At 46.1% G+C, this 23,125-nt stretch overlaps 2 long non-coding RNA genes across 2 annotated transcripts; both read left to right on the forward strand.

Moving 5' to 3' along the window:
* The first annotated feature begins 68 nt into the window (after positions 1-68).
* Positions 69-3,149, forward strand: LOC149917150 (uncharacterized). Its single transcript, XR_016468915.1, has 2 exons — positions 69-226; positions 2,931-3,149. It is a non-coding gene; the product is annotated as an uncharacterized LOC149917150 (long non-coding RNA).
* Positions 3,150-10,167: 7,018 nt separating this feature from the next.
* LOC149917151 (uncharacterized) lies at positions 10,168-12,148 on the forward strand. The gene is made up of 3 exons (XR_016468610.1): positions 10,168-10,248; positions 10,805-11,427; positions 11,981-12,148. It is a non-coding gene; the product is annotated as an uncharacterized LOC149917151 (long non-coding RNA).
* Positions 12,149-23,125: the final 10,977 nt, after the last annotated feature.

A 23,125-nucleotide genomic window follows, 5' to 3' on the forward strand; every position in this document is an offset into this window, starting at 1 on the left:
TGGCTTAGGCTCCCAGTTACCAATGGGATATCTGCGGCTTCTGCCACTCCTACCAAACATGGGTTTGTTCTTTTCTTTTTGGGTTTAATATCATTTCTTGCCGTTATGCAGTGTTTCTTGTTTCTCTTTTCTAGTGTTTCATGTTGTCAATCTGTGCCTCATTGGAGCTACAGCGACCCAAATGCTGACTGCTCTGCTTTGACCAAGTGAGATGCAAAAAGAAGAGGTAGGCTCCAAAACAGGCTTCCAGTGAGGGCCGTGTATGACTTGGGGTTTCTAGAGTTAACTTCTTCTTTTCCAGTTCTCTTTCGTGTATTTTTTTTTTAATTCCCCCCCTTTTTCTAATTTATTTTCATTTTCTAATTCGCTTTCTAATTGTAATGCTTTCCTTTTCTCTGATTCCTTTTCCAGTTCCTTGTATTTTTTTCATTGCTGTTTCTGAATAATTTTCTAATTTGTTTTTTCCCTTTCTTTTCCTTTTTACCTTTTTCTTTTTTCTCCTTTTCATTTTCTAATTCTTTTATATCCTTTTCTACTTCCTTTTATTTTTCTTTCTAATTTTTTTCTCAAGTCTTTTTCCAATTCTTTTTTGTTTTGAATTCTTTTTCTATTCCTCTAATTCTTTCTTTTGCTAATTCTGTTTCCAATTCTGTTTCCGTTTCCAATTTTCTTTCTTCTTCTTCATTATGTTCCTTTTCTTTGTCATATTCCTTTCCATATTTTTTTCTTCATCATATTACAATTCCCATTCCAATTCTCATTCCATTTCTTTTTCCTTTACCAATTATTTTTCCATTCCTTTTATTAAATCTCTCTTTTTCTCTAAATCTGTTTTTTCTTTCCTGTTTCTAATCTATTTTGTTTTTCTATTTTTTTTTTCTAATTCTTTTCCTATTTCTTTTTCCTGTTGCAAGTCTTTTTCCTTTTTCTATTTCCTTTTTTTCTTTTTTGAATCCCAGTTCTTTTTCTAATTATAGTTCTTGCGTTCTCTTTTTCTGGATAATTTTCCATTTTTTTCCTATTTCTTTGTCTAATTCTAATTATTTGTCTAGTTTTTTTTTCTAAATTTCCTTTTTTTCATTGTTTTTCTTTTTCCAATTCCTTTTCGTTTCATTTTACCACTTCTCATTCTAACTTTAATTCTTCGTTTTCTTTTTATAATACTTTGTTTTTTTTCTAATACTTCATTTTCTTTTCTCCTTTTCTAATGACTTCTCTAATTCTTTTTCTAATTCTTATTCTACTCCTTGTTTTTTTCTTTCTCTAATTCTTTTTCCAACTCTTTTTTTTCTTTTTTCTATTTCATTTTTTTTCCAGCTCGAACTCTTTTTCTAATTGTAGTTCTTTTTCTTTTCCCCATTCCAAATCTTTTCCCCAATCCACATCCTTTTCATTTTCTCTATTTCAGTTTTTTTCTTTTACATTTTCTAATTCTTTTCTGATTCTTTTTTAAAATTTGTTTTCGATGTTTTCTGTCCTTTTCCTGAATCAGTTTCTTTTCTTTTTCTGATTCTAAATCTTTTTCTACTTCTCATTGTAATTCTTGATATTTTTCTATTTTTTTCTTTATATTTTTCCTTTTTCTAATTCATTTTATTTTTCTCAATCTTTTTCTAATTATTTTTGTTTCCAGGTTTTTCTTTTTGCATTTTCAGTTTTTGCAGTTCTTTTTCCAATTATCATTCTAATTCTTTTTCTTTATCCATTCGTTTTTCTTTTTCTAATTCCTTTTCATATTCTTTCTCTTGCTCTAGTGCTTTTGTTTCCTTTCTCTTCTTTTTCATTTTCCAATTCTTTTTTCAGTTTTGATTCCATTTCCAGTTCTGTTTCCAATTCTTCATCTATTTTATTTTCCATTTATTTTCTCAGTTCTTTTTTGTCCAATTCCTTTTCTTTTCATTTTCTTTTCCATATTCTTGTTTTTCTCTCTAATTCTATTTTTTCTAATTCTTTTCTTTTTTTATTCTTTTATTTTTCATAGTTCTATTTTTATCTTTTTCTAGAGTTTTTCTCACTCGTTTTCCAATGGTTTTTTTTATTTTTTCACTCTTTTTTCATTTTCTAATTCTATTTTTTTCCAATTCTTTTTCCATTTTTTTTCTTTTTCCAATTCTAATCCTAATTCTTCTTCATTTTTCTTTTTCTAATTATTTTTCTCTTTCATTTTCTAATTCTATTTTCTTTTTCTGTTTCTATTTCTAATAATTTTTATAATTAGAATTCCCTTTTCCTTTTTCTTGTTACTTTTCTATTTCTTACTCTTTCTAATTCTTTTTCATTCTTTTACTTTTTATCTTTTTCTAATTCTTAATTGTTTTCCTTAATTAGTTTTCTTTTCCTTTATCTTTTTGTAATTCTAATTTCAGTTCTTTTTTTCCTAATTCCAGTTTTTTCCACAACCTTTCCCAATTCTTCTTCTAGTTTATTTCCAATTCGTTTTCTATTTATTTTCCTAATTCCAATTATTTTGTCTTTTTCCTATTCCTGTTCTAATTCTTTTTTTTTTCTAATAATTTTTCTTTTTATAATTCTAATTATTTCCTTTTCTATTTCCTCTTATTATTCTTTTTCTATTTCTTTTTCTACATCTTTTTTTTACTCTTTCCTTTTCCCTTTTTTCTTTTTCTTTTCCCCTTATTTTATTTTCTTTCTTTTTTTCTTAATTTTCATCTTTTGTGAACCTGAAGTACTCAGGCAATGAGAAACCAGGGGAGGAGAAGGTAAGAGTCAGGTAATAGGGCATGAACAATGTCCTACTGATTCAGATTTCATTATTTGTGAAGAAAATACTACCAGTCTACAAGGGACTTATCCAGTTGGGTTGCATTGCCAGAATTCCAAACCCAAATAAACCGAAGGATGCCCAATTTTGTGGGTTTTCACTTGGTTTACTTGTATTGTCTGTGCAAATTCATGTTATCTTTGTACAGGTTTGTGGGTCTTCACTGGGCTTTGCAGAAGTCCGCCCTGGTTCACTGAAGACTTTACAGGATCACTGGTCTTCACTGAGGTTCCATGAAGTTCACATGGTTTTGTAAAATTTTGCACGGCTTCACTTCTGTTCACACTAGTTCACATATCTTCACTTTGGTTCAGTCAAGTCTGCACAATTTTGCTGGTCTTTGCTGCATTAAAATTTTACTTCTTTACTTAGTCCCTGACAGTTTGCAGGTGGAATCTCAATTTCTGAGTCATCTAGTGCTGCTGCCACTTCCCCCACCTTTCCAAGGTTTGTGCCTGCAATTAAAATATCTACACATGGATACAATTTCACATTCTAAGGCAGTGAAACTTTCTGTCAAAGTTCAGTGAGGTGGCTTGAGCAATAGTGGGAGTCTGCTGAAGGTATATTGTATCCCCTCCTGCATGAAAGCAGAGTTTCTTTATCCTCTTCCTGCAAGGAAACTGTAAAGAACATGTTTTTTACATTGAAAACTGCCATACGAATAGGCTCCAAAGCCCATTTCACCTCATACTCCAGCCCCAAGCCATCAGTATTTCACGCCAAACTCCAGGTTCAAGTCCTTGCTAATTCACCCCAAATTGAGCTCCCAAAACCTCATTATTTCATCCCAAGTATCAGCCCCAAATCGTTACTATTTTCCCCCAAACTCTACTCCCAAACCCTACCTATTTCACCCCAAACATCAGCCCCAACACCCCAATGTCACCCCCCAAGGATGCTCCAGCATCACTCCCCCAGCGTAATTCCTTAATATCACCCCTCTGTCATCCCAACATCACCCACCAGCATCAACCCAACAATGTCACCCTCCAACATCACCACACTATCAACCCTCAGTGTCACTCCAACATTGTCATCCCCCAGTGTCACCCCAACGCTCTCACCCCACCATCAGTCATTCATGTTAAATCCCAGTGGTACTCCAACATCACCCCCAATGATGTCACCCCAGTGCTACTTGCTGATGTCAACCCTATTGATATCCCAACATCACTCAACCACAACCACAGTGTCACTTCCTCCAGTGTCACTCTCTGAAATGTTAGATAATTCCATTAAGTGGGAAGCAGAATCTCCCTAAGCAGGTGTGCTATTACTATCTGACCCTTGAGAGATGGCAAGTCACCGAAGAGGAGAGAGAAGGAACATGCCAGCGGTAGATTCGATTGGCAGCACCAGCACGGCATCCCCCACTTCAAAGTGCACTTCCGTGCTTTCTCCTGCTTTCATTCTCCCCAGGGTCTGTAGGGTTTGTTCCGCTTGCATGCTGTACCCATGCGGCCAGCGTGTGATACAGAGCCCAAGTGGAACATCAACTTGGGAAACAAGTCTTTGCAAGAACAAGACCAAATACCAAGGATAGCACTCTCCACAAAACATTTGCAGCCACAGCCACAAATATCAACTCCCTTAAAACTGCCAAAATACCTTATTCAATTCCAGGATCATTCTTCAGTTAGGGGCCTTTAGATCCCCAACGTAACACCCCAACAACATCACCACCCAGCATTCACTCCCTGATGTCACTCCCTCCAGAAAAGCCCCAACATCACCCTTGTCACTAGAATGACACTCCAGAAACATTCTCCAGTATCCCCAATGTTAGCCCCCAGTAATACTACAACATCACCCCAGTGTCACCCCCCTGTTGAACCCCCCCCCAGCAATAACCCAACCTCATCCCCCCAACATTACTCCCTAATATCACCCCACTGTCACAGCAGTGCCACCCCAGTGTCATTCCTTGTATCACCCCAACAACGTTCCCCCAGTATCACCCCCTGATGTCACCTCCAGTCATACTCATTACCTCTCAATGTCATTCCCCAAAATAAACCCAGTGTCACCCCAACAATTTCACCCCAGTAATGTCTCCCCCAACGTCACTCTTAACATCACCCCAGCGTCACCCCCACATCCCCCCAAAACATCACTCCTTGATGTTAAACCCTAGTAATATCCCAACATCAACCCACAACTTCATTCCCCGACATCAACCCAACATCACTTCCTCCAGTGATACCCCAACATCACCCCCAGTGTCACCCCTTAATATCATCCCTGTATCATCCCAATTTCACTCCAGTGTCACCCCCCCAGCTTCACTTCCTGATGTCAATCCCAGCCACACCCCACCAGCACTCCCCAGTATCACTTCCAAACATCACCGCAGCATCACTCCCTGTTGAAACCCCTCTTAGGGTAGGGATAGCCCAATATCCTTCCTAGTAATGTCACCCCAACAATGTCACTCCTTGATGTTACCCCAAGTGATACCCCAACATCACCACCCAACGTCTCTCCCTTGTCACCCTAACAACATCACCCCAACGTCATTTCCTGATTCCTCCCTCACTTCCCTCCCAGCATCACCTCAATAATGTCACCCCCCCAACAACGTCACTCCTTCGTCTCATCCCCCAGAGATACTCTAACATCACCCTACAACATCACTGCACAACCTCAACCCAGTTTCACCCCAGTGTCACACCAGTGTGCCCCCACCAGTGTCACCCCAACAGTGTAACCCCAATATCACTCCCTTATGTCACCCCCCAGTGAAACTCCAACACCATCCTAGTCTTATCGGAATGTAACCTCCCAGCTTCACTCCAACAATACTACTCAAAAAAACCCCAACATCACCCCCACCAATAATTATCTCCTGTAATGCTACAACATGATGGAAAATGCAACAACAATAGCAAAAAAGTAAGTACTAGGTTGCAATAAGTGAGGACTTGCTTAAACACGGCAGCTATAAACACAAAAACAAGGAACAAAATCTGCTTAACTTTAGAAGATCTCAAGCAAGCAGGGACCTCCAGCAAAAGCTGCTCATTCCTGCTGACAACACTTAAATGAGGCCTGGGAGGGGGTGGAGCCAGGATCCACCCCTTTCATCACTCAGGTGCGTTTCGTGCACCTGAGCTCCTCTGGTTTGTCCCTTCTCAATTATTGTTTCAAGCCACACCTTAGGGTTTCCACTACATTCCCCCCAACAATATCACTCCAACATCACTCCCTGATGTCCCCCCATGATATTCCAACATCACCCCTCAGCATCACCCCCCCACATCATCCTAGCCCAATGTCACCCCAGTGTCACCCCAGTGTCACCAGCAGAGTCACCAATTTTAGAAAGTCAGGCAATTTTACCAATTGCCTTTGAGGACAGAGTTGAATCAAAATATGCGTGCCATTGTTGCTCATCCACTGATAAAACTCCCCTTGCCAGACAGGCAGATCCAATCGCCAGCTTGTTACTAGTCTTTTTTTTTTTTTTTGTTTCAGGCCTTATGGGAACAGTTAGTTCACAGCCAGAAGCAGTGATTGAGCACCTGGTGAAGGGTGTAGCCAGCCCTGTGAGCACAGGTGGAAGCAATTCACCTATGGGACCGGATAGGGCTGACCTTGGCTCCACCCCCTCCCTGACCACATTTAAGGGCTGGGAACAGTAAGGGCAGCATCTCTACCTGGGGGTTGTCTCCTTGGGAGTGAATGCAGACCTTTGGAAAGTGGTGAGTGATTCATGTGTTACTGAAGTTGCTGCCATGCCTTGTTGTTACTGAAGTTGCTGCCATGCCTTGTTGTTACTGAAGTTGCTGCCATGCCTTGTTGTTACTGAAGTTGCTGCCATGCCTTGTTGTTACTGAAGTTGCTGCCATGCCTTGTTGTTACTGAAGTTGCTGCCATGCCTTGTTGTTACTGAAGTTGCTGCCATGCCTTGTTGTTACTGAAGTTGCTGCCATGCCTTGTTGTTACTGAAGTTGCTGCCATGCCTTGTTGTTACTGAAGTTGCTGCCATGCCTTGTTGTTACTGAAGTTGCTGCCATGCCTTGTTGTTACTGAAGTTGCTGCCATGCCTTGTTGTTACTGAAGTTGCTGCCATGCCTTGTTGTTACTGAAGTTGCTGCCATGCCTTGTTGTTACTGAAGTTGCTGCCATGCCTTGTTGTTACTGAAGTTGCTGCCATGCCTTGTTGTTACTGAAGTTGCTGCCATGCCTTGTTGTTACTGAAGTTGCTGCCATGCCTTGTTGTTACTGAAGTTGCTGCCATGCCTTGTTGTTACTGAAGTTGCTGCCATGCCTTGTTGTTACTGAAGTTGCTGCCATGCCTTGTTGTTACTGAAGTTGCTGCCATGCCTTGTTGTTACTGAAGTTGCTGCCATGCCTTGTTGTTACTGAAGTTGCTGCCATGCCTTGTTGTTACTGAAGTTGCTGCCATGCCTTGTTGTTACTGAAGTTGCTGCCATGCCTTGTTGTTACTGAAGTTGCTGCCATGCCTTGTTGTTACTGAAGTTGCTGCCATGCCTTGTTGTTACTGAAGTTGCTGCCATGCCTTGTTGTTACTGAAGTTGCTGCCATGCCTTGTTGTTACTGAAGTTGCTGCCATGCCTTGTTGTTACTGAAGTTGCTGCCATGCCTTGTTGTTACTGAAGTTGCTGCCATGCCTTGTTGTTACTGAAGTTGCTGCCATGCCTTGTTGTTACTGAAGTTGCTGCCATGCCTTGTTGTTACTGAAGTTGCTGCCATGCCTTGTTGTTACTGAAGTTGCTGCCATGCCTTGTTGTTACTGAAGTTGCTGCCATGCCTTGTTGTTACTGAAGTTGCTGCCATGCCTTGTTGTTACTGAAGTTGCTGCCATGCCTTGTTGTTACTGAAGTTGCTGCCATGCCTTGTTGTTACTGAAGTTGCTGCCATGCCTTGTTGTTACTGAAGTTGCTGCCATGCCTTGTTGTTACTGAAGTTGCTGCCATGCCTTGTTGTTACTGAAGTTGCTGCCATGCCTTGTTGTTACTGAAGTTGCTGCCATGCCTTGTTGTTACTGAAGTTGCTGCCATGCCTTGTTGTTACTGAAGTTGCTGCCATGCCTTGTTGTTACTGAAGTTGCTGCCATGCCTTGTTGTTACTGAAGTTGCTGCCATGCCTTGTTGTTACTGAAGTTGCTGCCATGCCTTGTTGTTACTGAAGTTGCTGCCATGCCTTGTTGTTACTGAAGTTGCTGCCATGCCTTGTTGTTACTGAAGTTGCTGCCATGCCTTGTTGTTACTGAAGTTGCTGCCATGCCTTGTTGTTACTGAAGTTGCTGCCATGCCTTGTTGTTACTGAAGTTGCTGCCATGCCTTGTTGTTACTGAAGTTGCTGCCATGCCTTGTTGTTACTGAAGTTGCTGCCATGCCTTGTTGTTACTGAAGTTGCTGCCATGCCTTGTTGTTACTGAAGTTGCTGCCATGCCTTGTTGTTACTGAAGTTGCTGCCATGCCTTGTTGTTACTGAAGTTGCTGCCATGCCTTGTTGTTACTGAAGTTGCTGCCATGCCTTGTTGTTACTGAAGTTGCTGCCATGCCTTGTTGTTACTGAAGTTGCTGCCATGCCTTGTTGTTACTGAAGTTGCTGCCATGCCTTGTTGTTACTGAAGTTGCTGCCATGCCTTGTTGTTACTGAAGTTGCTGCCATGCCTTGTTGTTACTGAAGTTGCTGCCATCTTTCCCTTTTTTTGGCATCTTGACCGCTTTCAAGGGGTGGAAACCATAAGGGCAGCATCTCTCCATGGAGACTGCTTTCTCTGTGGTGTGGGGTGATTGTTGTTGGAATAGGGTAACTGATTCTTTCTTCATTGTTGGATTGTTATCTCCCTTTCTGGGGGGTTCCTGACCACACTTAAGGTCTGGCAGCAGGATGAGCAGCTATTGTACCTGGTGAATGTTTCCTTTAGAGCATGGAGTGAACCCTTAGAACAGAGTGAGTGTTTCCTTATTTCAGGGTTGCAATCTCTCCTTTTTTTTTGGTAGATCTCGCCCCGACTTAAGGGCTGACAGCCTTAAACGTGGTATCTATCTTAGGCGACTGTCTCCTTGGGAGTGTGGGGGGAGGTCTGGTCCTTGAGAAAGGGCGAGTGATTCCTTCTTATTTCAGGGCTGTGATTTTCCCCATTTTGGGGGCATCCTGACCACATTTAAGTGCTGGCACCTGTAAGGACAGCGTTTATCTCTGTAGACTGTCTCCTGTGGAGCATGGGCAAGTGTTGGTTCTTGAGAAGGGGGTAAGTGGTTTCTTTATTTCAGGGCTGTAATCTCTTTCTCTCTCTCTTTTTTTTTTTTTTTTTTTCCTCTAGTATCCTGACCACATTTTAAGGGGTGGAAGCCACAAGGGCAGCATCTCTACCTGGAGACTGCTTCCTTGGCAGTGTGGGCTGAGTGTTCATCCTTGGAATGGGGTAACTTATTCTTTTTTTTTTTTATTTCAGGGCTGTGATATCCCGTTCTGGGGGTATCCTGACTACATTTAATGCCTGGCAGCCATAGGTGCAGCATCCTGGCGGCAGCTTCCCTGGGAGAGTGGGGTGAGTATTTGGAACGGGGCATGTAATTCCTTCTTTATTTCAGGGCTGTGAGCTCCACCTTTTTGGGGGGACCCCAAACTGGATTAGAGCAGCTGTATTTGCATGTTTGTCATCACAATGCCCTTTTTTCTTCTCTAAGGGAGATGAAGGTGTTATCTTCCTTTCTCTGATATGGTGATTGAAGGACTGACACGTGTTTCTTTCTTTCATTGCTCCCTCATTTTTGGAATGCTTCAATCAGCCTCAGGATAATGCTGGTTAGCTGACTGAGCATTGCTGTTGTGGGAATGCCCAGAGCTAACATCCTTTTCCATAAAGAGGTTCTTCATTCTCCAGGTCTTTTAAGCAAATCTTTCTGAGCTTGTTATCTTCTGGTTCCATCTCTGTTCACCATTTCATGGTTCTTATAGCATGATCTCCAACCTGGGGCTCCAAACATGGTTTGTGTGCACCTCTATCATCCTATTTCATGACTGTAGTTAAGAGTGTTATCCACTGCTTCCAAGCATACAAAGTTGTTTAAAGGCATTCTGTGCACCCTTACATGTAATAAATCAGCTGATCTTTTTTTTTTTTTTTTTTTTTTTTTTAGCTTGATGGGGTTTAGGGATTGCTGGAGTTTGTCTCATCAGGGGTGTAAGCACTCTGAGATCTACTGAGCAGGTAACAGAGCATTCCAAGCCCCGTGTTTGTGCACTAGCTTGTATGCAGGCAGGTTTCTAATGGCTGTGGGAAGCTCACTTAGGGATCAAATGGGTTGCAGGCAGCTCACCTTTCTCTATGGGGTCTATTCTCCCAGCCTGCTGCACTACACGGCTCATGATAGAGTGAGGTGCTTCGGCCAGAACCTGAAGAACACTCCCAGAACGTAGTGGCCATCTGCTTCATCCTCACTGTGCTTAATATGGTCTGCACCACTCAAGCATAGTGATAACAGGTATTCTGTTCCTATTTTGTCTGGTTCTCTCCCATATTTCCCTTAAAAATTTGTCAATGGTAATGGATCCCAAGGCATTGTTCTCAGAGCACATTGTGACTGACCACCTTGGGATCCTACAGTCCTTTCTGTTTGAACAGCAGATCTGACTTCATCTTTATAGAAGGCCAAGGATTGTCCTCGTTTGGACCACTGTACTCAGCATCACCCCAGACATCTCCATCCTAATTGTCTGGAGATCCTATTAGTTTCCTAATCTCTATGACACCCAAACCCCCATCCCTCTTCCTTCCATCCCCTGTCCCCCATTCAATAGCTCTACAGCTCTGGTTCCCAACGCTGTGATGAAGTGAGGTCCCTGGTCTGCTGAATACTGGGACTGGTCCAGAGAGGCTCTGTGATACAGCTAGATCAGGTTGCCCGGAACCTGGCCCAGCCTCACCTTGGAAGGGACAAGGCATCCATTATGTGTCTGAGTAACCTGTTCCACTGTGTCACCACCCTCACAAGATTTTCTTTATATCTAACCTAAATTTTTTCTCATTCTTCCCTTTAGGTATTGAAAGGCTGTTACCAGGTCACCTCAGAGCCTTCACTTCTCCAGGCTGAACAGCCCCAATTTTCTCTCTTCATAGGAAAGGCATTCCATCCCTCGGTTCATATTTGTGGCTATTCTCTGGATGTACTCCAACAGCTCTATGTCTGTGTCCTACACTGCAGCCATCCAAATCCAGACACAGCACTCCAGGTGAGGCCTCACCAGCCTAGGGCAGAGGGGCAGGATCATCTCCCTTTGCCTACTGACCACGCATCTTTGGGTGGAACCCAGCATACAGTTAGCTTTCTGGGCTGGGAAGGTACATTGCTGAATGCCCACTACTCAGCCTGTTGAGGTCTCTCTGGATGGTGTCCCATCCCTCTGGTGTGTCACTGCACCCCACAGCTCGGTGTCATTAGGGTGCACTTGACCCCCACTGTCAATGTCACTGATGAAGAGGCAATCCCAGATGTTTATACAAACTCGGCAAAGAACCGCTTGAGAGCAGCCCTGAAGAGAAGGACGTGTGGATCCCAGTGGATAAGAAGCTGGACATGAGCTAGCAGTGTGCACTTGCATCCTGGAAAGACAACTATATCCTGGGCTGCATTAAAAGAAGAACAGCCAGCAGAGAGAGGGAGGTGATTTTTTTTATTTATTTATTTTTTTTTTCTTTTCCCCCTCTACTCGGCTCTCATGAGGCACCATCTGCTTAACTGCGTCCAGGCCTGGAGCCCCCAGCACAGGAAGGACTTGGAACTCTCAGAGTGGGTCCAGAGGAGGGCACTAAGATGATCAGAGGCCTGGAGCACCTCTCCTATGAGGAAAAGTTGAGGGAACTGGGCTTGTTTAGGCTGGAGAAGAGAAGGCTCTGGAGAGACCTCATTGTGGCCTTCCAGTACTTGAGGGAGTGGATAAACAGGAGGGGAAACAGCTGTTTATGAGGGTGGATCAGGATAGGACAAGGGGGAGTAGTTTTAAACTAAGACAGGAGAGGTTTAGGTTGGATATTAGGAGGAAGTTTTTCACTCAGGGTGGTGATGCACTGGAACATGTGCCTTGGAGTCACGTCCAGGAGGATCTGCTCTGCGATCATTCACAGCACAGAGGTGAGACTGACATGTTGATAGTTCCCAGGGTCATCCTTTTTATCCATAATAACAGGTGTGCTGTTGCCTTTTTTCTACTCACCAGGGATTTCACCTGACTGCCACAACTTCTCAAATACCGTTGAGAATGGCTTGTTGACTGCATCAGCGAATACCGTCGTGACTCTGGGATGCATTTCATTGGGACCCATAGACTCCTGGATGTTCAGGTTCCTCAGGTGATCCCAAACCCTATCTTGACTCTCAGTGTGGGGCAGGGAGGTTGTTGATGGGGGTGGCATTGCTTTCTCAATCCCCACCTGCACAGCCAAAGGTGAGGGCTGTATATAATGAGCAGTTATCAGAGGAGATGGAAGCAAAAGTGTTGTTGGGTATTTGAGCCTTTTCTTGTGTGTTGTTCTCAGCTACTGTGCTGCTGGTGAGCAGCATCATGCACAGAGTGCAGCCCCCCAATGTATGCAGGGTAGTGCTTTCGTTACTGTGCAGCATTACTGGGAGCTGTGGTTCTCCCAGGTGCTGTAACGTCTGCATGGAGAGATGTGTGAATCTTCATGAGAACAGCTGGAAACGGAAAGCTGGATTTCCTGGAATGCCCCAGAATCCCACTTTGCTGACTGGTAATTGTCTGCCCAGCAGGTAAGGGCAGCGTATGCACACCAATGTTTACCCATTATGTAGCGTGGTACAACGTAGCACTCCCGGAGCTCTTTATTGCATTTTAGAGTAGCCCAAAGGCTGCCTGTCCTTCTCTTCCCACATTCTATTTGTCTCTGGCCTTTCACTGCAGTGTTCTCCTTCTCTTTACCCTAGACATTATCTACTGCATTTTCTTGCTGTCCTGTTTTGGTGTTCTGTGCCCCATTGTCGTGGCCATTGTACTTAGCTTTCTTTGCTGCATTCTCTTTAGCATTTGGTTTTGGTGTTTCTTGCCATGTTCTCTTGGCCATTGTCCTCAGCATTTCCTGCCATCTCATAGCCATTGCCTGGGCGTTCCCTGTGACATCCTCCTCGGTGTCCTGTTTTGGCGTTCCCTGTGGCATTCTCCTTGGCCTCCTGTTTTGGCCTACCCAGCCACCTTCTCTTGTCCTTCTGCATGGGCTTTCTTTGCCATGTTCTCTCTGGCCACTTGTTCTGGAGTTCCCTGCCACATCCTCTTGGCTTCCTGTTTTGGCACTTCCTGCCATGTTCTCTTAGCCCTTGCCTAGGCATTTATTGCTGTGTTCTCTTAGCCTTCTGTTTTGGTATTTCTTGCCATGTTCTCTTGGCCGTTGTCCTCGGCACTTCCTGCCATCTCATAGCCATTGCCTGGGTGTTCCCTGTGATGTCCTCCTCGGCGTCCTGTTTGGCATTCCCTTCCCTGTGGCATTCTCCTTGGCCTCCTGTTTTGGCCTACCCAGCCACCTTCTCTTGGCCTTCTGTATTGGCTTTCTTTGCCATGTTCTCTTTGGCCGCTTGTCCTGGCGTTCCCTGCCACGTCCTCTTGGCCTCCTGTTTTGGCATTTCTTGCCATGTTCTCTTAGCTCTTGCCTAGGCATTTCTTGCCATGTTCTCTTGGCCTTCTGTTTTGGTGTTTCTTGCTGTGTTTTCTCGGCCTTTGCTGTTGGCCTTCCCTGCTGTGCTCTCCTTGCCCTCACCATAGCTTATCACTGGGTATTTTCCTTGCTTTTGCCCTTCCCTTAGCCTTTGCTGTTTGCTTTGCCTTTACCTCAGATTTCCCTTTGCTTGTCCTGGCAGTTTGGCACGCCTTTGCCTTTGGCTCTCTGGGATTGGCTGGGAGGCAGCGTTAATTTTGATCTTGACCTGAACCCCTAGCTTAATGGGAACTCTAATGATAATTACATTAACCTGCAATGCATCTGTAAACCTAACCCTTAGCCTGATGTAAAAAAAAAAAGTCTCTAACCCGAAATGCAGCAATAAAAATAACACCCCTTGTTTTCTGTCAAATTAACCTTCATCCCAATCGTAGTGCAGAAAAGAAGTTGTAGTTAGTTTAACAATTCAAGCCAACAAATAGCATTAATTTTATCCGTAATGCTCCTTTGTGACATCATTAGAGCAGTGTGCACAGGGTGCAGCCCTTGCATATGTGGGATAGTGCCTTCATTACTGTATTGTGTCCAACAGGTGGCAGCGGAGAGCTGTGGCGCTCCTGAGCGCCGTAAAAACTGCACAGAGTGATCTGTGGCTCTTCATGACAACAGCCAGGAACAGAAATCTGCATTTCCTGCGATGCCCCGGAAGCCAACTTTGCTGACGGTAATAATCTGCCCAAGAGGTAAGGGCAATGTTTACCCATTACTTAGTAAGACACAAGGTAGGGTACCCGGAGTTCATTTCTGCATTTCAGCATGCCTTACAGGCTGTCCGTTCTCTTCCTTGTGCGTTCCCCTTGCCTCTCCTCTGTGCCTTGTTATTTCCTGCAGCATTCTCTTTGGTCTCTGTTCTGATGTCTGTGGTGGCATTCTCTTGTGCCTTGCCCTCCGTTTTGGCGTTCCTGGCGGTGTTTTCTAGGGCCCTGCCCTCCGTTTTGGCGTTCCTGGCGGTGTTTTCTTGGGCCCTGCCCTCCGTTTTGGCGTTCCTGGCGGTGTTTTCTTGGGCCCTGCCCTCCGTTTTGGCGTTCCTGGCGGTGTTTTCTTGGGCCCTGCCCTCCGTTTTGGCGTTCCTGGCGGTGTTCTCTTGAGCCTTGCCCTCCGTTTTGGCGTTCCGTGCATTGTTCTCTTGAGCCTTGCCCTCCGTTTTGGCGTTCCCTGCATTGTTCTATTGGGCCCTGCCCTCCGTTTTGGCATTGCCTGTGGCATTATCTTGGTTTTTGCCCTCTGTTTTGGTGTTCTGTGCAATGGTCTCATCAGTCTTGTGCTGTTTTGGTGTTCCTTGCGGCATTCTCTTTGATCTTGTCCTTCATTTTGGCATTCCCGAGGCTGTCCCTTGAGGCCTGGCCTCTGGCGAGGCCTTCCCTTTGTTGTTCTCCATGACTTTGCCTTGTCTTTGATGTTGCCTTCCCTTGGGTGCTGTCTATACCTTTGCCTTCTGTTTTGGCGTTCCCTGTGGCATTCTCCTTGGCCTCCTGTTTTGGCCTACCTAGCCACCTTCTCTTGGCCTCATGCATTGGCTTCCTTTGCCATCTTCTCTTTGGCTGCTTGTTCTGGCGTTCCCTGCCACGTCCTCTCAGCCTCCTGTTTTGGCACGTCCTGCCGTGTGCTCTTAGCCCTCACCTAGGCATTTCTTGCTGTGTTCTGTTGGCCTTTGCCGTTGGCCTTCCCTGCTGTGCTCTCCTTGCCCTTGCCCTCACCATAGCCTTTCATTGGGCATTCTCCTTGCTTTTGCCCTTCCCTTAGCCTTTGCTGTTTGCTTTGCCTTTACCTCAGATTTCCCTTTGCTTGTCCTGGCAGTTTGGCACGCCTTTGCCTTTGGCTCTCTGGGATTGGCTGGGAGGCAGCGTTAATTTTGATCTTGACCTGAACCCCTAGCTTAATGGGAACTCTAATGATAATTACATTAACCTGCAATGCATCTGTAAACCTAACCCTTAGCCTGATGTAAAAAAAAATGTCTCTAACCCGAAATGCAGCAATAAAAATAACACCCCTTGTTTTCTGTCAAATTAACCTTCATCCCAATTGTAGTGCAGAAAGCAATTGTTAAACTAATAAACTAACTGTGACTTCAAACCAACAAATAGCATTAATTTTATCCCTAATGCTCCTTTGTGACATCATTAGAGCAGTGTGCACAGGGTGCAGCCCTTGCATATGTGGGATAGTGCCTTCATTACTGTATTGTGTCCAACAGGTGGCAGCGGAGAGGTGCGGTGTTCCCGGGCACCATAAAAACTGCACGGAGAGATCTGTGGCTCCTCATAAGAACAGCTTGGAACAGAAATCCGCTTTTCCTGGGATGCCCTGGAAGCCGACTTTGCTGACTGGTAATTGTCTGCCCAGCAGGTAAGGGCAGCGTATGCACACCAATGTTTACCCATTATGTAGCGTGGTACAACGTAGCACTCCCGGAGCTCTTTATTGCATTTTAGGGTACCCCAAAGGCTGCCTGTCCTTTTCTTCCCACATTCTATTTGTCTCTGGCCTTTCACTGCAGTGTTCTCCTTCTCTTTACCCTAGACATTATCTACTGCATTTTCTTGCTGTCCTGTTTTGGTGTTCTGTGCCCCATTGTCGTGGCCATTGTACTTAGCTTTCTTTGCTGCATTCTCTTCAGCATTTGGTTTTGGTGTTTCTTGCCATGTTCTCTTGGCCATTGTCCTCAGCATTTCCTGCCATCTCATAGCCATTGCCTGGGCGTTCCCTGTGACATCCTCCTCGGTGTCCTGTTTTGGCGTTCCCTGTGGCATTCTCCTTGGCCTCCTGTTTTGGCCTACCCAGCCACCTTATCTTGGCCTTCTGCATGGGCTTTCTTTGCCATGTTCTCTCTGGCCACTTGTTCTGGAGTTCCCTGCCACATCCTCTTGGCTTCCTGTTTTGGCACTTCCTGCCATGTTCTCTTAGCCCTTGCCTAGGCATTTACTGCTGTGTTCTCTTAGCCTTCTGTTTTGGTATTTCTTGCCATGTTCTCTTGGCCGTTGTCCTCGGCACTTCCTGCCATCTCATAGCCATTGCCTGGGTGTTCCCTGTGATGTCCTCCTCGGCGTCCTGTTTGGCGTTCCCTTCCCTGTGGCATTCTCCTTGGCCTCCTGTTTTGGCCTACCCAGCCACCTTCTCTTGTCCTTCTGTATTGGCTTTCTTTGCCATGTTCTCTTTGGCCGCTTGTCCTGGCGTTCCCTGCCACGTCCTCTTGGCCTCCTGTTTTGGCATTTCTTGCCATGTTCTCTTAGCTCTTGCCTAGGCATTTCTTGCCATGTTCTCTTGGCCTTCTGTTTTGGTGTTTCTTGCTGTGTTTTCTCGGCCTTTGCTGTTGGCCTTCCCTGCTGTGCTCTCCTTGCCCTCACCATAGCTTATCACTGGGTATTTTCCTTGCTTTTGCCCTTCCCTTAGCCTTTGCTGTTTGCTTTGCCTTTACCTCAGATTTCCCTTTGCTTGTCCTGGCAGTTTGGCACGCCTTTGTCTTTGGCTCTCTGGGATTGGCTGGGAGGCAGTGTTAATTTTGATCTTGACCTGAACCCCTAGCTTAATGGGAACTCTAATGATAATTACATTAACCTGCAATGCATCTGTAAACCTAACCCTTAGCCTGATGTAAAAAAAAAAGTCTCTAACCCGAAATGCAGCAATAAAAATAACACCCCTTGTTTTCTGTCAAATTAACCTTCATCCCAATCGTAGTGCAGAAAAGAAGTTGTAGTTAGTTTAACAATTCAAGCCAACAAATAGCATTAATTTTATCCGTAATGCTCCTTTGTGACATCATTAGAGCAGTGTGCACAGGGTGCAGCCCTTGCATATGTGGGATAGTGCCTTCATTACTGTATTGTGTCCAACAGGTGGCAGCGGAGAGCTGTGGCGCTCCTGAGCGCCGTAAAAACTGCACAGAGTGATCTGTGGCTCTTCATGACAACAGCCAGGAACAGAAATCTGCATTTCCTGCGATGCCCCGGAAGCCAACTTTGCTGACGGTAATAATCTGCCCAAGAGGTAAGGGCAATGTTTACCCATTACTTAGTAAGACACAAGGTAGGGTACCCGGAGTTCATTTCTGCATTTCAGCATGCCTTACAGGCTGTCCGTTCTCTTCCTTGTGCGTTCCCCTTGCCTCTCCTCTGTGCCTTGTTATTTCCTGCAGCATTCTCTTTGGTCTCTGTTCTGATGTCTGTGGTGGCATTCTCTTGTGCCTTGCCCTCCGTTTTGGCGTTCCTGGCGGTGTTTTCTAGGGCCCTGCCCTCCGTTTTGGCGTTCCTGGCGGTGTTTTCTTGGGCCCTGCCCTCCGTTTTGGCGTTCCTGGCGGTGTTTTCTTGGGCCCTGCCCTCCGTTTTGGCGTTCCTGGCGGTGTTTTCTTGGGCCCTGCCCTCCGTTTTGGCGTTCCTGGCGGTGTTCTCTTGAGCCTTGCCCTCCGTTTTGGCGTTCCATGCATTGTTCTCTTGAGCCTTGCCCTCCGTTTTGGCGTTCCCTGCATTGTTCTATTGGGCCCTGCCCTCCGTTTTGGCATTGCCTGTGGCATTATCTTGGTTTTTGCCCTCTGTTTTGGTGTTCTGTGCAATGGTCTCATCAGTCTTGTGCTGTTTTGGTGTTCCTTGCGGCATTCTCTTTGATCTTGTCCTTCATTTTGGCATTCCCGAGGCTGTCCCTTGAGGCCTGGCCTCTGGCGAGGCCTTCCCTTTGTTGTTCTCCATGACTTTGCCTTGTCTTTGATGTTGCCTTCCCTTGGGTGCTGTCTATACCTTTGCCTTCTGTTTTGGCGTTCCCTGTGGCATTCTCCTTGGCCTCCTGTTTTGGCCTACCTAGCCACCTTCTCTTGGCCTCATGCATTGGCTTCCTTTGCCATCTTCTCTTTGGCTGCTTGTTCTGGCGTTCCCTGCCACGTCCTCTCAGCCTCCTGTTTTGGCACGTCCTGCCGTGTGCTCTTAGCCCTCACCTAGGCATTTCTTGCTGTGTTCTGTTGGCCTTTGCCGTTGGCCTTCCCTGCTGTGCTCTCCTTGCCCTTGCCCTCACCATAGCCTTTCATTGGGCATTCTCCTTGCTTTTGCCCTTCCCTTAGCCTTTGCTGTTTGCTTTGCCTTTACCTCAGATTTCCCTTTGCTTGTCCTGGCAGTTTGGCACGCCTTTGCCTTTGGCTCTCTGGGATTGGCTGGGAGGCAGCGTTAATTTTGATCTTGACCTGAACCCCTAGCTTAATGGGAACTCTAATGATAATTACATTAACCTGCAATGCATCTGTAAACCTAACCCTTAGCCTGATGTAAAAAAAAATGTCTCTAACCCGAAATGCAGCAATAAAAATAACACCCCTTGTTTTCTGTCAAATTAACCTTCATCCCAATTGTAGTGCAGAAAGCAATTGTTAAACTAATAAACTAACTGTGACTTCAAACCAACAAATAGCATTAATTTTATCCCTAATGCTCCTTTGTGACATCATTAGAGCAGTGTGCACAGGGTGCAGCCCTTGCATATGTGGGATAGTGCCTTCATTACTGTATTGTGTCCAACAGGTGGCAGCGGAGAGGTGCGGTGTTCCCGGGCACCATAAAAACTGCACGGAGAGATCTGTGGCTCCTCATAAGATCAGCTTGGAACAGAAATCCGCTTTTCCTGGGATGCCCCAGAATCCCACTTTGCTGACTGGTAATTGTCTGCCCAGCAGGTAAGGGCAGCGTACACACACCAATGTTTACCCATTATGTAGCGTGGTACAATGTAGCACTCCCGGAGCTCTTTATTGCATTTTAGGGTACCCCAAAGGCTGCCTGTCCTTTTCTTCCCACATTCTATTTGTCTCTGGCCTTTCACTGCAGTGTTCTCCTTCTCTTTACCCTAGACATTATCTACTGCATTTTCTTGCTGTCCTGTTTTGGTGTTCTGTGCCCCATTGTCGTGGCCATTGTACTTAGCTCTCTTTGCTGCATTCTCTTCAGCATTTGGTTTTGGTGTTTCTTGCCATGTTCTCTTGGCCTCGTGTTTCGGCATTTCTTGCCTTGTTCTCTTGGCTGTTGTCCTCAGCATTTCCTGCCATCTCATAGCCATTGCCTGGGCGTTCCCTGTGGCATTCTCCTTGGCCTCCTGTTTTGGCCTACCCAGCCACCTTCTCTTGTCCTTCTGCATGGGCTTTCTTTGCCATGTTCTCTCTGGCCACTTGTTCTGGAGTTCCCTGCCACATCCTCTTGGCTTCCTGTTTTGGCACTTCCTGCCATGTTCTCTTAGCCCTTGCCTAGGCATTTACTGCTGTGTTCTCTTAGCCTTCTGTTTTGGTATTTCTTGCCATGTTCTCTTGGCCGTTGTCCTCGGCACTTCCTGCCATCTCATAGCCCTTGCCCGGGCGTTCCCTGTGATGTCCTCCTCGGCGTCCTGTTTGGCGTTCCCTTCCCTGTGGCATTCTCCTTGGCCTCCTGTTTTGGCCTACCTAGCCACCTTCTCTTGGCCTCATGCATTGGCTTCCTTTGCCATCTTCTCTTTGGCCGCTTGTCCTGGCGTTCCCTGCCACGTCCTCTCAGCCTCCTGTTTTGGCACGTCCTGCCGTGTGCTCTTAGCCCTCACCTAGGCATTTCTTGCTGTGTTCTGTTGGCCTTTGCCGTTGGCCTTCCCTGCTGTGCTCTCCTTGCCCTTGCCCTCACCATAGCCTTTCATTGGGCATTCTCCTTGCTTTTGCCCTTCCCTTAGCCTTTGCTGTTTGCTTTGCCTTTACCTCAGATTTCCCTTTGCTTGTCCTGGCAGTTTGGCACGCCTTTGCCTTTGGCTCTCTGGGATTGGCTGGGAGGCAGCGTTAATTTTGATCTTGACCTGAACCTCTAGCTTAATGGGAACTCTAATGATAATTACATTAACCTGCAATGCATCTGTAAACCTAACCCTTAGCGTGATGTAAAAAAAAATGTCTCTAACCCGAAATGCAGCAATAAAAATAACACCCCTTGTTTTCTGTCAAATTAACCTTCATCCCAATCGTAGTGCAGAAAAGAAGTCATAGTTAGTTTAACAGTTGTTGTTGTTAATAAGTTGTGTGCACAGGGTGCAGCCCTTGCATATGTGGGATAGTGCCTTCATTACTGTATTGTGTCCAACAGGTGGCAGCGGGGAGCTGTGGCACTCCTGAGTGCCATAACAACTGCACAGAGCAATCTGTGGCTCTTCATGAGAACAGCCAGGAACAGAAATCTGCATTTCCTGCGATGCCCCGGAAGCCAACTTTGCTGACGGTAATAATCTGCCCAAGAGGTAAGGGCAATGTTTACCCATTACTTAGTAAGACACAAGGTAGGGTACCCGGAGTTCATTTCTGCATTTCAGCGTGCCTTACAGGCTGTCCGTTCTCTTCCTTGTGCGTTCCCCTTGCCTCTCCTCTGTGCCTAGTTATTTCCTGCAGCATTCTCTTTGGTCTCTGTTTTGGTGTCTGTGGTGGCGTTTTCTTGGGCCCTGCCCTCCATTTTGGTGCTCCTGGTAGCGTTTTCTTGGGCCCTGCCCTCTGTTTTGGCGTTCCTGGTAGCGTTTTCTTTGGCCCTGCCCTCTGTTTTGGTGTTCCTGGTAGTGTTTTCTTGGGCTTTGCCCTCTGTTTTGGCGTTCCTGGCAGTGTTTTCTTGGGCCCTGCCCTCCGTTTTGGCGTTCCTGGCAGCGTTTTCTTGGGCCCTGCCCTCTGTTTTGGCGTTCCTGGCAGCGTTTTCTTGGGCCCTGCCCTCTGTTTTGGCGTTCCTGGCAGCGTTTTCTTGGGCCCTGCCCTCTGTTTTGGCGTTCCTGGCAGCGTTTTCTTGGGCCCTGCCCTCTGTTTTGGCGTTCCTGGCAGCGTTTTCTTGGGCCCTGCCCTCTGTTTTGGCGTTCTATGTAATGGTCTCTTCAGTCTTGTGCTGGTTTGGCATTCCCTGCGGCCTTCTCTTCAGTCTTGTGCTGGTTTGGCATTCCCTGCGGCCTTCTCTTCAGTCTTGTGCTGGTTTGGCATTCCCTGCGGCCTTCTCTTCAGTCTTGTGCTGGTTTGGCATTCCCTGCGGCCTTCTCTTCAGTCTTGTGCTGGTTTGGCATTCCCTGCGGCCTTCTCTTCAGTCTTGTGCTGGTTTGGCATTCCCTGCGGCCTTCTCTTCAGTCTTGTGCTGGTTTGGCATTCCCTGCGGCCTTCTCTTCAGTCTTGTGCTGGTTTGGCATTCCCTGCGGCCTTCTCTTTGGGCCCGGCCTGTGACGCGGCCTTCTCTTTGGGCCCGGCCTGTGACGCGGCCTTCTCTTTGGGCCCGGCCTGTGACGCGGCCTTCTCTTTGGGCCCGGCCTGTGACGCGGCCTTCTCTTTGGGCCCGGCCTGTGACGCGGCCTTCTCTTTGGGCCCGGCCTCTGACGCGGCCTTCTCTTTGGGCCCGGCCTCTGACGCGGCCTTCTCTTTGGGCCCGGCCTCTGACGCGGCCTTCTCTTTGGGCCCGGCCTCTGACGCGGCCTTCTCTTTGGGCCCGGCCTCTGACGCGGCCTTCTTTGTTGTTTTCCATGACTTAGCCTTGCCTTTGATGTTGCCCTCTTTTGGGTACTGTCTATACCTTTGCACTCTGTTTTGGTGTTTGCTTCAGTGTTCTTGCCTTTGCCTACGCTTTCCCTTACAGTCACTCTGAGCATGATCCTAATAACCCTAACTGTAATATCTTCACCCCAACCTTAATGAGCTCTGAACAACAAATGTAGTGCTAATTGTAAGCATGACTGTATAGATAACTATACTAGCTGTCCAAATTAACCGTGAACCTACCCTCTAATGGTGCACTAAACTTATCTGTAACCTTTTAGTATTTAGTAATACTAAAAATAATCCTACATCTTTCCTGTTAAATACTCCTAACCTTAATCTTAAGCCATTTGTTGGGGTGGTCTTTTGCTTGCACATTTTGTGGGGGGTGGTCTTATGGTGAGTGCTGTTTGTGTCTTGGCGTTCCTCTTTCTAAAGTGTGTCTCTCTGTATTGCAGGCAAAGATGCCTTTGACACTTCCAGTCGATGACTTCCCCCCTGGGATGCCATGCTGTTTCCAGGCCTCCCACAGTCACCACCAGCTTAGTTCAGTTGAGCTGTTACTCATATCTCCTGGTCTCTTCCCTTCCCATAGTCTTCCTTTCACTCTGCCACAAGCCCCTACCACCGCCCAAGGTCATTGCAGGCAATGTGTGGAATGCAGTACTTGTTCTCATTATAGTTCACCCCATTGGCGTCAGCCTAGCAAATCCAACCCACCCACACCCTTCCTTAGGGCCCTTCTACTTCCATGCCAACCAATCCTTCCTTCTCATGTGATTTTGTGTTCCTTCCCAGCCAGTTTAAGACTCATGCCCCTTTGTGGCCATTTTGAGAGTTGCGCTGATTTCAGTATGTGCATCATTTATGTCAACCAAATTGGCTTTAGCTTTGCAGACTTTTTGCATCAATCAAATTGGCTTTGCAGTCATTTTGCATCAACCAAATTGGCTTTAGCTTTGCCTTGCTTACGGGGTTGGGTTAGCTTTGCTTTGTTTGTTTCTACCGCAGGGCTAACCCAACCCTGTAAGCAACACCCAAGGGCCGTTGGAGGCCATTTGCCTTCCTTCCTGGCCAGTCTGAGACTCGTGCCCCATTGTGGCCATTTTGAGAGTTGCGCTGATTTCAGCATGTACAGTTGATTAATCTCAACCAA

Source organism: Phasianus colchicus, chromosome 8 (genome assembly GCF_987193195.1).
Source record: "Phasianus colchicus chromosome 8, bPhaCol1.hap1.1, whole genome shotgun sequence".
Classification (NCBI taxonomy): Eukaryota; Metazoa; Chordata; class Aves; order Galliformes; family Phasianidae; genus Phasianus; species Phasianus colchicus.